We start from the raw sequence: 17,006 nt of genomic DNA on the forward strand, positions 1-17,006 counted from the left end.
CTGGATTTTTGTATCCAACCAGATGACTGGGTGAGCCATTTTAGTAAGTTATACTCAAATAGAGGAGCAATAGACGAAGATGATATATTGAGTCAATGTGTCTCGGCCCAGGATGGTACTAATATCCTTTTTTTTACTCTAACTGAGATGCTAAATGCCATCAACTCATGCATTGTTACCAGTGCCCCACCGGACAGGATCCCAAATGAGCTCTATAAAGCCAATACGGAGGTGTAGGGCCCGTATAAAAATATTTTATAGAATGCCATTTAGGGCAAACCCAGAGAATTAACGACCCATTTGTTTGATTGATTTGCTACAAAAAATATTTTGCAAACAAGTACTGACCCACCTGCAGAATTGGATTGTTGAGAAGGGTATTTTATCTGACTTCTAGGAGGCTTTTAGAACAAGTATCATTACTTTGGATCAGGTCCTCTGGTTCTTGTGTTTATATTGGCATGAGGTGTCTCTTCTTGGGAAAAAGCTGTACATTGCTTTTGTAGACCTGCGCACAGCTTTCGATCTTGTCCCTCAGAAGAAAATGTGGAAAGTATTGGAAAACCTGGGTATTACCCCTCCCTTTTGAATATTTTGGTGAGAATCCACGTGAGAAATAAGGCACAGGTCCTATGGAGAATGGACAGGCATATTTAGGGTGGTAAAAGGCACTAGACAGGACTGTGTTTTAGCCCCCACCCTTTTCTCCCTGTATATCAATGGGGTCCTTGACCATCTTAGCAAAGAGAGGTGTGATGCGCCGAGTCTCGGGGGTAGGAGTGTCCCAGTCCTCCTCTTCTCCGATGATACTTTAGTGATTTCTAGGACACCCCAGGCACTGCAATTGCTCCTGGACCATTTCTCCCTATTTTGTGCTGAGGGTGGCTTTGAGCTAAATGGTTCCAAAACAAAATGTATGTTTTTCTCCAGGATGAGGGACTTCCTTTGTAACAGACAGATACTGATGGGAAACATGTGTATTGATTGTGTGTCCACCGTTGATTACTTAAGAATACACATGACACCCAATATGAGTTGGGCTCCATAGATCTAAAGGGCCAACTTGATGCTTTGTGGTAGAAGCAACATATCCCATTTTGTGGTCAAGAGGAACCTCTGCTAAGAAAGGAGCAACCGAAGAGACTGCTGGGGAAAGACTAATCTTAGCTTCATGATCTGGGGCTGGTCTGCAATTTGCTGTTCTAACCAAGGAAGAGGCTGTTGGGACTGTGCTTGGTTGTGGTGGGTCCCTCTGCTTGACAAATACTGTGCTTTGTGCTGTGTCTTGAACCCCAAGGGCCTGAGGTGAGCTGGCTTCCTGTTTGGAAACACAGGAACACAAAAGTTTACGGAGAAGTCCCAAGCAACGCTATGTGCGCATGCTTTTGCAGCTTGAGACCTTCGGAAGTCGTGCTTTGTTATCGTGGGCACACAGGAAGTAAACAGAGTCTCGGACGTGCATGGTGAGTGTCGTGGTGCAAGCCAAGGTGTTGGTGAGGAGCGCCTGGTCGTTGTGTGCACCGAGAGGAAAAAGTGAGTCTCAGACGCGCAGAGTGCATGTTGAGGTGCAGCCAAGGCGTTGGTGAAGAGCGCCTGGTCGTGGTATGCAACGAGCGAAGAGGTGAGACTCGGACGCACAGGGTGCATGTCGAGGTGCAGCCAAGGCGTTGGTGAAGAGTGCCTGTTCGTGTTGTGCACCGAGTGAAGAGGTGAGACTCGGACGCACAGGGTGCGTGTCGAGGTGCAAGCCGGGGCGTTGATGAAGAGCGCCTGGTCATCATGCGCACCAAGGAAGAGGCGAGTCTCGGACACGCAGAATGCGTGTCGAGGTGCAACCAGAGGCGCTGCTGATGAGTGCCTGGGTAGGTTGTGCACCGGAATGGAAGTAAGTCTCCACAGTGCTGAAGGCGGGTCTTTGTGTCCACTGAGATCGCCGAAGGAGGGCCAGGTCATTGGGCCCTCGGAGTGAAAAAGTAGCAGCCCGGACCGGCAGCCCTGGAGGAGGTGAGCCATCGGCCCGAGCTCGCTGTGCCCATCGACGGAGTTCTGGATCAAGGCCCAAGTCATTGAAGGGAGAGAGGAGAGTGGGGTCGCGCCCCCCCCAGTAATGTGGATCACCACCTGGGGTGGGGTGCAGGCCCGAAGGGACACTCTCTCAGCCTCTCGCTTCTGTCAGCTGTACGAGCCTGTTGCTTCGGCTCGGATCTAGTTCTGAGCTGGCCCAAGGAGGGGTAGTACTGGGGCCAGAGAGAGAAGCGATACTTTTGTGTCATAATTGATCCATATTGGGGGCAACTGTTGACGGAGCACCTAAACTGTCGTATTACACTTTGAATTATTGCTGCTAACGAAATATTGAACTGTCGTATGACGCCTGACCTTATTTGTGCTTGATGAACTACATGCTTGGTGCGCTTCGCACTGCGTTCGTTTCCCCTTGCAGAGTACATGGTTGTAAAGTGACGCATTGCATTATTTCTTCATCGCACAGTACAGGATTATAGCGTGACGCATTGCTTTGTTTCTTCCTTGCAAAGGGCATGCTGGCAGTGATACGCATTGCATTATTCCTTCTATTGCAAAGTACATGACTGTGGCGCTACGTATGGCGTTGGTTCTCTTTTGCACAGTGCAGGAGTAAATTGTTACGCATTGCTGTATTTCTTGTCTTTTACAACGTGTATTATTCTAGCAATACGACCTGCCTAACCTTTTGGAAACGGTTTGACTTAAGCCTAACTATTGGTTAGAAGCGGTGGTTGGGATTAGAACCTACCAATCAACCAGACAGAATACTACCAATTATTATATGTTGGTTTTGTATCGTGTGGTCATATCGTATATCTGCTTATATAAAGCTTATACTCGTTTTATACAAACTTATGTGGAGTCTATTTGTGGTGACATCATTGGGTTGCTGTGAGTGTGGTTGCACATACTGTACACTCGTGCCTTGGAGATAAGCCTGGCTGCTCTTGACAAGCTACTAAGGGGGTGAGCAGGGCTATCTCAGACGGTGTCCTTACTTAGCCTAACATTTAAATGAGGAGTCAGGATCTCGCACCTGGCAACAGCGGTGTGGGACAGGAACTCCCGCCTCCAGCATTTGGTGGCAGCAGTGACGGATAAGGACCCCCAATTCCAACATCTCCCGAATGCCTTCGCCTTATCCGCATCCAAGTGCGATATGTTGCCTATTGAGTCAGCTATACCTCGGATGTGTTCTTTCTTCCAGTTTTACCATAGATGTCTGGCTAGATGTGTTCCTATCTTGTTCCCCTGCGCGTAAGAGATGTGGCGCAGCAGGAAAGGGGTATATTCTGCCCTATTGGAGTAGATTGCTGTAATTTTCTCTTTTAAGGCGCTCAATTTGCGCTACAAGGTCTGCGAGGGGTTCTTTTTATGTTCCTTTTCAATAACCTCCAATTCTGCCTCCAAAGTTTCCCTCTTCCTGGCTCTCTGTTTATTTAATGTGGAGTTAAGCTCCATGCACTTTCCCCGTAGGACCGCATTAAAAGCATCCCAGTTATTCAGGGGAGAGGTATCCTGCAGTTGGTTTAGTTGGAAGAATTCTGTAATGGCTCCTCTCTTAGTATTTTATCTCTTGTCAAGGAAACCGGGAAATACCATCTCGTAACTTGGGTCACCGCCCTCCCAAGATGGACAGATTGTGATTAGACTATGGTCGGATATAGAGATCGGGAGAATTTTCACAGCTTGGAGGGACCCTAATAGCCCTTGGCTTATAAAAATGTAATCAAGTCTTGAATATGTTTTGTGTACATGGGAAAAAAATGTATAATCTTTGGTGTCAGGGTATATTTGTCGCCATGCACCTAATAGCCCAAGCTTGTGTATGGAGTGTTTACTGCCTTTAGGAAAGCTACCTGTGGACGTTACATGAGGATGAGTGCTTTCAATTTCTGCATGCCATGTGAGATTAAAGTATACCATCAGTATTGTCAGTCCCTCAGCAAATCCGCCCATCATGTTTAGCAGGGAGGATAAGAAAGCAGGTTGCCCTGTGTTGGGGGCATACGTCAAAATGAACGTACATAGCCGCTCCTTCAATTTCCCCTTCACCATAATGATCCTACCCTTCTTATCTGATTTTATGGCTTCAGGCTGAAATTTTGTAGAGTAGTGAAATAGTAAGGCTATGCCTCTATGTTTTGTGCTAGCCAAAGACCTATAGATCACTGCATAGCTTTAATGACGTAACCGGAGCTCCTCCACTCGCTTTAGGTGTGTTTCCTGGAGGGCCACCACCTCAAAGTTGTGATCTGTCAGATACTTCCAAATTTTATGTCTTTTGAGGGGTGAGTTCAAATCTGTTACCTTCCATAAAGCAATTGAGATGGTTTGATACTATTCTAAAGCCAACCGTTGTTAGCTTGACCTGTCGCATGCATACCTCTCTCCCTCCAATTACTTCTATCGCAGGATATATCATTAACCTCTCGACTCTCTGAAATGTTCTTTGGACCAGTGGTGTTGTGTGTCCATTGCCTCTTGCATAAAACTCTAGTCCTTAGAGTGAGGGCCCCTGGAGCTTGCGTTCCACTGGGAAGGTCTGCTGCTTTCTTTCCCTCTTGAGCCATTATGAAAATGGGGTAACTCATAAGTGGTCATGGACCTGGGTTCAATGTGGTACGAAAGAAAATGGTCCTAGACCTAATTCCGTAATGCAGTGAGTGTTCCTGTTCATCATTGAAATGTGTATTAATCGTGTCAATGTATCACTTAATTGTAAATAATGTATATAATGTTTTTATCCTGTCACATCTGTAACACACCATGACGGCTGTCATTATCCTTAAGTAGCAACCTTGATATCAATCCATTTTCCCTGCCACCAACGGACAGTCTTTCTTCCATGTTGAGCAATCGCTCAACCGGCGTGAGCCTCACGCTAGCGGGACGTCTTATTTAACGTCCTCGCGGTCTAGCCGTCAGACTGCAATTCACCGCGCAGACCCTGGGACGCCGGCATTCGTACTGATGAGGTAAGACCCGAGGTACTCCCTTGGAATCTACTTTCCTTTCGCATTAGGCCACTTCCCTAACCCCGGCCCTCTTTTAATTTTCAGCAGCAGCATTGAATGCTCCACAAATTCAAACCAGTGCGCTACCCTTCACTCATTGGTAAGTGCACCCTTCTTGATTCACGTACTTTTGAATAGGCGTTATAGACTTAACATGGATTACCAAACCCCTGCACTCAGATGCAATTGTTTTCATAATTCTCGAGATGTTCACTATTAATCTACAAGCCCCCTCAACCAGAGATGAGGAGGCTCATTGCCAAAACCAGTCGTTCCTTTCAAACATGCCGATTTATCCACTAATAAGCCCCTCTGAATTACAGATGAGGACACTGTCTGCACAAAATAGACGGGAGGAATCCCCACTACCCACGAGACCCCACGGGTAAGCTTAACCATGATTGAATAAACAGGAACCCTGCTTGAAGAGACAAGAAATTACAATTGTGCACAACCTTGTCCCCTTCCCTTCTACCCCGTAGGTGTGTGACACAGATACCACACTGGTACCAGGTTGCCCAACCCAGTCCTGAGGAAGACCGGCAGGTTGAGGCCCCCAATCACCCCCTGAGCCCCAAGTCGGGTCGAAACGTCGATGCCCATTTACACCCTACCTGGACCACGAGTTCCCATTTGCAACGTGCCACACAAGAATTGAATTGTGTACTGTTTAACAATCAAATGCAACTAGATTGGTATTGATAGTAATGTGGCCAGGTAGAAATAAGACTGAGAGTGTATGATCAGTCCAGCAAATGAATAATTGTCATTTATCCTTCTATCACTACTTTTGAAACTTCTTGTGAGAGGGACGGGCGAAAGAAGAAGCGAGGAGGCCGAATTCGTGGATCAATAGTGTCAGGATTTATTTACATAGAACAAGTCTGATTTTTGACTGCCTCTGAATGTCCCGGAGGATAGTGCACTGGATGACGACACCGCAGATTTCTTCCTTGTAGGGTTCCTATAATGCTCTCAGGGATGGTTGCCATTGACTGGGGATTTCGGTGTCGTCACGCACCCCGGCAGCCTCAGAAAAAACAAGCATTTACAATGCAATGGTTTCGCCTTTGGAAAAGTTTGAGCTATTGGCATTGTAAATGACAACATTTTTATTTATGTGTTGGTTTTGAAAATAGATAAATAAATGGCATTGTCATTTACAATGCCAATAGCTTAATCTCTTGCAAATGCGAGACCTATTGCATTTGCAACCACACAGAGCAACACACAGAGCCACACACAGAGCCACATGCACCCACACAGACAGAACCACACACACACACAGACAGAACCACACATACAGACAGACAGAACCACACACACACAGTCCCACACACACAGACAGAACCACACACAGAACCACACACACACACAGAACCACACACACACACACACACACACAGACAGAACCACACACATACACACACAGAACCACACACACACACACAGAACCACACACACACACACACACAACTACACACAGACAGAACCACACACAGACAGAACCACACACAGACAAAACCACACACAGACAGAACCCGCACGGACGCAGACAGAAAAGCAAACACAGAAAGGGCACACCACACAGACTCTCACTAACAGGCAGGCACGGGCAACAGAAAAGTACAGGGAAAGAGACAGACGGATACACGAACAACCAGCGCCGGAACACACCGTGCCGGAAGTGGAAGGTCCACTCTCTCCCCTGACCAGCATCCCGGAAGCAGACGGCCCCTCCGATACTGTCTATGTGTCCCCCCCGCCCCTGTGGCAGCAGCGGCGCCATCCTATATCACATATGTGACCATTTCTGGGAGGTTTGGATTTCAACCAATAGGAAGCCTATTTGTGAAGATGAGGGTTAACAGGTACATTATGGTCAACTGTTGCCTACTCTGAATTCTGCAGAGACGCACTTGTGCCCGCCTTCTTAGAACTTCTAATAATAACCTTATTGCCCGTGCCAACAAAGGCCTAACTTCAGAATGAGACGCCTGACCTTCCTGGCCTCCTTAGCATATTTAAGATCCGGAGACCAGGACGCCTTGAATAGTTTGCTCAACCAACACGTTGACATGCTTGCTGCAGTCTGATGTCACCTTCTCTCGTCATCACAATGCCAGCCTTTGGACCCCGTCAAGTCTGCGTGCGTGACACCTCAACCCCCCCTCCACTTTGTAGACAGAAACCACACATATGCACAGAGACACACTCAGAAACAACCTCAAGCACACACAGAATCACATACACTGAAACATACTGCCACGCATGCACACAGAGTCAAACACACAGACAAAAACAACGCACACGGAGGGATACCGACACACACACATAGAAACAAAAATGCTGGCGCACGGACGCAGACAGAAAAGCAAACACAGAAAGGGCACACCACACAGACTCTCACTAGCAGGCAGGCACGGGCAACAGAAAAGTACAGGGAAAGAGACAGACGGATACACGAACAACCAGCGCCGGAACACACCGTGCCGGAAATGGAAGGTCCACTCTCCCCCCTGACCAGCATCCCGGAAGCAGACGGCCCCATCGATACTGTCTATGTGTCCCCCCGCCCCTGTGACCAGAGATCGACAGAAATGTGTGTCCGTGCGCCTACCGGCAAGCAGTCACTCTCAATAACCATCAGCATCCGCCCCCTTACCGCTCACCTGGGCCAGTATCCCGCAACACTCGCTCCAGCTGCGGGAAGGTAAATTCGGGCAACTCCAGCAGCGTCCCGTACCGCTCCAGGAATGAGCAGACAACCGCGAAATCCGACAAGGAGCAGGTGTCTTCCTCCACGGGCGCCTGCGTCTCCGCGGCCGCCATGGACCTGCTGGGGAAGGAGGGGGGCGACCAGGCTTGAGCCTCCGGAGGAGCCCGCCGCGATCCCACAATGCACCAAAAGAGGCAGCAGAAGCAGCCCAGGTTGCGGTAACGCTCCTCCCCGACTGCCCTCTCGTTCTCCCTCCCCCCTTCCCCCGGGAGCGTTGGACTAGTCTGGCCTCGTGTGACACGAAAATGAAAACAAAAGAGCACAGAGATCTAGTGGTTTGAGAGCTGAGACCGAGTGGAACTAGACAACGGACGACAAGCTGAAGATTTCGTTCGTTGTTCTACAAGGTAGCCATCTTGGGAATAAAGCGGGGGTCTAGAAACGAGTCAGACAAGAAAAAAGAATGATTTAAAACTAATTTTGGACACAAATCCAATTTCAAGAGACTGACGTATTTCAAATGTTTATAAAAAAGCTCGTTAAAGCATTTTTATAGGTCAATTGAACATTGTTTACCTCCTAAGTGTGGGGTTCAAAGAACTATTTAACAAGTTAGGTCCCGGGCCAGCCAGCCAATCACAGCGCGGCCCGGGGAATGACGTCATGGGGGTGTCCCGGGCCGGCAGCCAATTACAGCGCGGCCCAGGACAAAGGGGCGGGACTTAAAAAAAGACAGAGAAACGCCCCCGAATCGCGTTTTCACGAGAAAGCGTGATTGACAGCCTCTGTCTCCCAATGGCTAGCCTCCATTTATGGAGCTAGCCAATGGGAGACAGAGGCGGAACCAAAGTCCATATGTAGGATCATGAGGTTTCGCCGTAGGCGGAGCAACTGCTACGCAGTTGCAACGCCCAGGGCGAAACCTAAAAATACAGAGAGAAGTGGCGATAAGTCACCTAGACTCAGTCTCTTCCGAAAAGAGAACCCTTCACCGAGATAGAATACACCCTTTGTGGGTTTCTATGGAGTGATTGGTGATGGCATAACTGGGTTAAATTCTGAGGAGATGCCTAAAAAGGGGAAGGGTTAAACCATTATATACTGAAAGTGAGGAGATACAAGTAACGGAGGAATATGGAATCTGTGAGGGATTTCTACGAGGGACACAAGTGCTCACACGTGTGGAGAAACACATAGGAACGAGTGATACATGAAAAAAATGGATTGAACTAGCAATATGTACAGTGCCCCATCCTCTGAATACCCTCAACCCCCTCCCTTACTCGTCCCTCCCTCCCGAGTCACGTACTGTGTTAGCCGCAACTGTCCTGGATTGCGGCGGCTCGTTAGAGTCCACCGGGGGCGTCCACCACTCCTTGGTCCAGCACTCCGCTTCCTCCTCCGGTTATGGGTAAGGCATCGGGGCTGGTCCTCACGTTTTCCTTTCTACTGCTTTCCTTGTCGCTCTCGTCCTCCGTCTGGTCCTTCTCCGTGCTGCTCCATACTTCTCCTTCCAGTCCCAGAACGCCGAGTAGTTCTCCCGAGATCCTTTCATACTCCACGGGTCCCGCCTCCCTGTTCGCCCATTGGCTCCCGCATTCCTCATACGGGACTCCTCCCTGTGTGTAAGAGGCAGTGGAAGAGATTAACTCTTTCTCTCCCGGCCTCCGAGAAACTGGACTGTTCGGGTTCAGGCATGACGGGAGGAGGGGCAAGGAGTCTACGGAGGCCACCTCCTCACATTCCCCTGCCCTAACTTTCTTGCTAGCAACAAAAGACTCAAGGGGATAACGGGATAGAAAGTCAGCGTTGGATTGATCCTTCCCTTTTCTATGCAGAGTTGTAAACCGGAAAGGCTGTAAGGCTAAGAACCATCTCATAATCCTGTTGTTATGGCCTTTATTATGGGACAGCCATTCTAGGGGAGCGTGGAATGTATAGAGTGTGAACTCCCTACCTTCCAGATAGTATCGAAGGGTATCAATGGCCCACTTTATGGCTAGGGCTTCTTTCTCTATTACTGCGTACCTTGTTTCCCTGGGGAACAGTTTTCTGATAATATAGAGTATAGGCTTATCTTGACCCTGGTCGTTGGATTGGGATAATACAGCTCCCAATCTGTGATCCGACGCATCGGTTTGTAAAAAAAAGGGTTTGTTATAGTCTGGACTCAGTAAAACTGGTTTGGAAGTGATAGCTGTTTTCAAAGACTGAACAGCGGACAAATGACAGCTCAGAGGTTGGTGTAACACCTTCTCGGTGTTTATGCTCTTCTGTAACAGATCTGTCAAGGGGGCTGCTTTTTGGGAGAAATCAGGGATAAACTGTCTATAGTAAACCAATATACCCAGGAACGCTCGGAGATCTTTCTTTGTTTTGGGAAACAGGATATTGGCGATGGCGTTTACCTTCTCGTTTTGGAGTTTTATAAGGCCCTCCCCGAGGAGATACCCTAAGTACTTCACTGACCAGGCTGCTAGTTGGCTTTTGGCAGGACTAATGGTTAGACCACTGTCCTTCAGGGTTTGAATGACAGTGGCAAGATGGTGTAAATGTTGTTCCCATGTTGTACTGTGTATGACGATATCGTCAATGTATGCTGCAGCGTAGTCAGCACAGGGCCTTAACACCATGTTCCTTAAACGTTGGAAAGTAGCTGGGGCCCCGTGCAGCCCGAAGGGTAGGATGGTAAAGTGATACAAACCACTGGGCGTGGAGAAGGCTGTTTTCTCCCTATCTTGCGTTCTTAGGGGGACCTGCCAGTAACCTTTGCTACGGTCTAGCGTACTGATGTAACGTGCTTAGCCCAACCTCTCTATCATTTCGTCCACCTGTGGTAATGGGTAGGAGTCAAACTGCAATATTTTGTTAACCTCCCTGAAATCAATGCAAAAGCGGATGGACCCATCCGGCTTTGGCACTAGTATGATGGGAGAACTCCACTCACTGTTTGAAGGCTCTATTACTCCCATCTGAAGCATCTGTTGTACTTCCTTTTCAACCGCCTGTCTGCGGGATTCTGGTAATCGATAGGGGTGTAGTTTTACCTTCTTCCCGGGTATGGTGTTAATGGAGTGTTCAATCAAGGTGGTGTGTCCCGGAACCGTAGTGAACACCCCCTGTAATGATTCTAACTTCGCATGGAGGTCCTTTGTCTGGGGTTCAGTGAGGTCGGGATCCAGACTTTCAGAATAGGAAGGGGGAGTGTTCCTAACTAGGCTCACTGTGTGGGGCACGTCTCCCTCCCATTTCTTTATTAAATTCACGAGGAAGACCTGAGTATTGGTCTTTTGGTTGGGGTCCATTTCAAGACAATAGGTTACAGGAGTAACCACCTCCACCACTCGATAAGGACCATGCCACTGCCCTAAGAGTTTATGATCTGAAGATGGCATTATAAGTAGGGCATATTCATCAACCTTCAAGGATCTTTCTCTGGTGTTTTTATCATAGTGATGTTTCTGGGTTTCTTGGGCCTGTTCCATATGTGTTTTACAAATGGAACAGATGTCCTGTAAGTGGGTTTTTAGGTTTAGTATATATTCATGAAGGGGTTTAGTCCCCTCTGGGATTTCCTCCCATTCTTCTCGAGCCATGTCTAATAAGGTACGGGGAGGACGGTCATACAATACCTCAAACGGGGAGTACCCCTTACTTTTCTGTGGTTTGCACCAGATTGCAAAGAGGGCCAGGGGTAACATCTCTGTCCACCTTCGGGTCTCCAATTCTAATCGTTTTTTTAACGTAGTTTTGAGGGTGGCATTATACCTCTCTACTAGCCCGTCTGTTTGGGGGTGATAGGCAGCTGTGCGTATTTGTTTAATGTTTAGATGTTTACAAACCTGTTTCATTAAGTTGGATGTAAAAGGGGTTCCCTAGTCTGTTATAATTTCTTTTGGAAAGCCTACTCTAGAGAAGATATTGACCATAGCTTTAGCGATGTGTACAGTATTGAGATGGCGTAGGGCGACTGCCTCGGGAAAACGGGTGGCATAATCCACCAGTACCAATACATATCTACAACCGCTTTTAGAGGGAAGCAGGGGCCCTATGATATCCATACTCACACGAGAGAAGGGTTAGCTGATAATGGGTAATGGTCGTAGGGGTACTCTAGGGGACACATGCCTGCTGTTTTTCTGGCAAATTGGGCATTCCTTACTATACCTTCGGACTTGCTGGTAGATACCAGGCCAGAAAAAGATATCCAAAATTGTTTTTTATGTCTTTTCCTCACCAAAATGACCTCCTAGGAGATGGCTGTGTGCCAGAAACAATACCTTTTCCCTATAAGATAGTGGGACTAGTAGCTGTAGGGGTTGGTTCTTTCCTCCATTCCTATACAACAGTCCCTTTTTTTCACTATAAACTGAGGACCTACTTGCTCAGGATCTTCTTCATCTGTGACCTTATTCCAGGCCTCTCTCAGGGTAGAGTCCTCTCTTTGTGCTAAAAAAAATCCACGGTCATACCTCCACAAGGAGTCCTCTTTGGTCCGGGCAACTGCGACCCTGTTCCATTCTTTTTTCTCTTGCTTCTTTTGTTTCCCACTCTTCCTGGGTTTCTCTTGGTTGGAAGCCATCCTGGCCACTGTAGCGAAAGGCGCATTCCTACACCATTCCTCCTGCTCTGGGGGTGTTTCTGGGACGACTTTAGACAGATAGGGATAATCAGAGCCTAATACCAATGACTCCGGTAATCAGGGTATCAATCCTACTTTCAAGGGAACTGGGGTGGACCCCGGTCCGTGTTGAATCCGTGCTTGCGTGGTGAGATAACGCTTTTTATCCCCATGCACACATTGTATGTTTACCATACCCTTGGTGTGCGTTACGCCTCCTGGAATAGCGGTAGGTTGGATCATATTTTGTAAACAACCCGTGTCAGTCAGGGCTTTTCGCGGTTCTCCGTTGACCATTACGGTGTGATAATAAGGTGGTTTCTTTTCGGCAGGGTTACACTAAAAGGACCGTGTGAGACCGATGTCCATGGGCTCTTCCTTTTGGGGCACACCCTTGCTATATGACCGAACTCTCCACATGAGAAACATTGTGGTCCTGGTTGGGATGGCCTAATAGTGGGTGCGGACACTGGACCTGGAGAAGGTACTGGGCTTGGTAGGAGAGTAACAGTATCCTGCCTTTGGGGGGCTACTGCATTGGTGACTTTGGAGGGACCCCACTGGGATTTTTCCAGGAATGATCATATCTACCTCGTTGGAGTTCTTGGGCCCTGCTGTATGCTCCCGCTATCTCTATTGCCCTGTCAAAAGTCAAGTTAGTGTGCTGTCGCACCTACTTCTGCACGGGTGGGTGTAAGGAGGACAAGAATTGTTCTAAATAAATCTTTTCCATAATGTCCTCTTTAGTGGGTGTTATGGGTTTGAGCCATCGATCAGCAAGATCATGTTTCCGATAGGACAGAGTTCTGGGGGTCTCCTGGGGGCCTTCCTTCACCTGCCGAAGTCGGATGCGGCAGGTCTCATCGTCTATCCTGAGCCTTTCCAACAGTGTCTTCTTGACATCATTATAGGGGGTAAGACCTAGGGGATTGGCAGCTTGGTAGGCTGCCTGTAGGTTACCTGTTAACAGTGGTCCCAAATACTGGCCCCATTGTCGGCCGCCCATCCCACTGCTCTAGCCATCCTTTCAAAATTAGCAAAGAAGAAAGCACTGACATACTTTTGAAGGACCACTGAGGGTAAAGTTGCGTGACTTCTTGATTGTCCCAATGTATCGGCAAGCCTATTAAAGATGGCCTCTTGGGATTGATTCTGTTCTGATAGGGACTTGTGAAGCTTCTCCCTGTCCTCCTCAGCTACAGCCAGGAATTTCTCAATCACACGTCCCAGCTTCTCCTGTCCTTCTGCCATCTTCTGCAATGCGGCCTCCATTCTTTCGGATCCCACTTCTGACACCAAGTGTGAGAGGGACGGGCGAAAGAAGAAGCGAGGAAGCCGAATTCTTGGATCAATGGTGTCAGGATTTATTTACATAGAACACGTCTGATTTTTTACTGCCTCAGTGTCCTGGAGGATAGTGCACTGGATGACGACACAGCGGATTTCTTCCTTGTAGGGTTCCTGTAATGCTCTCAGGGATGGTTGCCTCTGACTGGTGATTTCGGTGTGGTCACGCACCCAGGCAGCCTAAAAAAAAAAAAATACAGAGAGGAGTCGCAGTAAGTCACCTTGCCTCAGTCTCTTACGAATAGAGAACCCTTCACTGAGATAGAATACACCCTTCGTGTGTTTCTATGGAGCGATTGGTGATGGCCTAACTGGGTTAAATTCTGAGGAGATGCCTAAAAAGGAGAAGGGTTAAACTAATATATACTGAAAGTGAGGAGATACAAGTAGGGGAGGAATATGGAATCTGTGAGGGATTTCTGCGAGGGACACAAGTGCTCACACGTGTGCTCACACGAGTGTGCTGGGGCTGCTCAGACGTGAGTCCCAGGCTCTCCACACCACTGGAGTCAAGCTATCCAGGCTGATAGCCAGAAACCGGTCCTTGGATGCTTGATTCCGGTCTGGGAAAGACATGGCTTGGTAGTTCGGACTGGACTGTTCCCATGAGGCACAGGGTCAGAGCTGATTTGCATATAGCCAGTGTCTAACCCAGGGTGGTGTGGAGTGCAAAAAAACGATGGATTTAGGCCCAGATCCTTGTACTGGGGTGAATGTATGACATTGTTCTACATTCTGTCCATCAACTGTGTTTTTTGCAATTTTCACCCCGAGTGTGCTGGGGATGCTCAGACGTGAGTCCCAGGCTCTCCACACCACTGGAGTCAAGCTATCCAGGCTGATGAAGGCTGATAGCCAGAAACCGGTCCTTGGATGCTTGATTCCGGTCTGGGAAAGACATGGCTTGGTAGTTCGGACTGGACTGTTCCCATGAGGCACAGGGTCAGAGCTGATTTGCATATAGCCAGTGTCTAACCCAGGGTGGTGTGGAGTGCAAAAAAACGATGGATTTAGGCCCAGATCCTTGTACTGGGGTGAATGTATGACATTGTTCTACATTCTGTCCATTAACTGTGTTTTTTGCAATTTTCACCCGGAGTGTACTGGGGATGCTCAGACGTGAGTCCCAGGCTCTCCACACCACTGGAGTCAAGCTATCCAGGCTGATGAAGGCTGATAGCCAGAAACCGGTCCTTGGATGCTTGATTCCGGTCTGGGAAAGACATGGCTTGGTAGTTTGGACTGGACTGTTCCCATGAGGCACAGGGTCAGAGCTGATTTGCATATAGCCAGTGTCTAACCCAGGGTGGTGTGGAGTGCAAAAAAACGATGGATTTAGGCCCAGATCCTTGTACTGGGGTGAATGTATGACATTGTTCTACATTCTGTCCATCAACTGTGTTTTTTGCAATTTTCACCCCTAGTGTGCTGGGGATGCTCAGACGTGAGTCCCAGGCTCTCCACACCACTGGAGTCAAGCTATCCAGGCTGATGAAGGCTGATAGCCAGAAACCGGTCCTTGGATGCTTGATTCCGGTCTGGGAAAGACATGGCTTGGTAGTTCGGACTGGACTGTTTCCATGAGGCACAGGGTCAGAGCTGATTTGCATATAGCCAGTGTCTAACCCAGGGTGGTGTGGAGTGCAAAAAAACGATGGATTTAGGCCCAGATCCTTGTACTGGGGTGAATGTATGACATTGTTCTACATTCTGTCCATCAACTGTGTTTTTTGCAATTTTCACCCGAGTGTGCTGGGGATGCTCAGACGTGAGTCCCAGGCTCTCCACACCACTGGAGTCAAGCTATCCAGGCTGATGAAGGCTGATAGCCAGAAACCGGTCCTTGGATGCTTGATTCCGGTCTGGGAAAGACATGGCTTGGTAGTTCGGACTGGACTGTTCCCATGAGGCACAGGGTCAGAGCTGATTTGCATATAGCCAGTGTCTAACCCAGGGTGGTGTGGAGTGCAAAAAAACGATGGATTTAGGCCCAGATCCTTGTACTGGGGTGAATGTATGACATTGTTTTACATTCTGTCCATCAACTGTGTTTTTTGCAATTTTCACCCCGAGTGTGCTGGGGATGCTTAGACGTGAGTCCCAGGCTCTCCACACCACTGGAGTCAAGCTATCCAGGCTGATGAAGGCTGATAGCCAGAAACCGGTCCTTGGATGCTTGATTCCGGTCTGGGAAAGACATGGCTTGGTAGTTCGGACTGGACTGTTCCCATGAGGCACAGGGTCAGAGCTGATTTGCATATAGCCAGTGTCTAACCCAGGGTGGTGTGGAGTGCAAAAAAAGATGGATTTAGGCCCAGATCCTTGTACTGGGGTGAATGTATGACATTGTTCTACATTCTGTCCATCAACTGTGTTTTTTTAAATTTTCACCCCGAGTGTGCTGGGGATGCTCAGACGTGAGTCCCAGGCTCTCCACACCACTGGAGTCAAGCTATCCAGGCTGATGAAGGCTGATAGCCAGAAACCGGTCCTTGGATGCTTGATTCTGGTCTGGGAAAGACATGGCTTGGTAGTTCGGACTGGACTGTTCCCATGAGGCACAGGGTCAGAGCTGATTTGCATATAGCCAGTGTCTAACCCAGGGTGGTGTGGAGTGCAAAAAAACGATGGATTTAGGCCCAGATCCTTGTACTGGGGTGAATGTATGACATTGTTCTACATTCTGTCCATCAACTGTGTTTTTTGCACTTTTCACCCCGAGTGTGCTGGGGATGCTCAGACGTGAGTCCCAGGCTCTCCACACCACTGGAGTCAAGCTATCCAGGCTGATGAAGGCTGATAGCCAGAAACCGGTCCTTGGATGCTTGATTCCGGTCCTTGGATGCTTGATTCCGGTCTGGGAAAGACATGGCTTGGTAGTTCGGACTGGACTGTTCCCATGAGGCACAGGGTCAGAGCTGATTTGCATATAGCCAGTGTCTAACCCAGGGTGGTGTGGAGTGCAAAAAACGATGGATTTAGGCCCAGATCCTTGTACTGGGGTGAATGTATGACATTGTTCTACATTCTGTCCATCAACTGTGTTTTTTGTAATTTTCACCCCGAGTGTGCTGGGGATGCTCAGACGTGAGTCCCAGGCTCTCCACACCACTGGAGTCAAGCTATCCAGGCTGATGAAGGCTGATAGCCAGAAACCGGTTCTTGGATGCTTGATTCCGGTCTGGGAAAGACATGGCTTGGTAGTTCGGACTGGACTGTTCCCATGAGGCACAGGGTCAGAGCTGATTTGCATAAAGCCAGTGTCTAACCCAGG

The sequence above is a fragment of the Lissotriton helveticus genome, chromosome 11 (genome assembly GCF_964261635.1).
Source record: "Lissotriton helveticus chromosome 11, aLisHel1.1, whole genome shotgun sequence".
Lineage (NCBI taxonomy): Eukaryota > Metazoa > Chordata > Amphibia > Caudata > Salamandridae > Lissotriton > Lissotriton helveticus.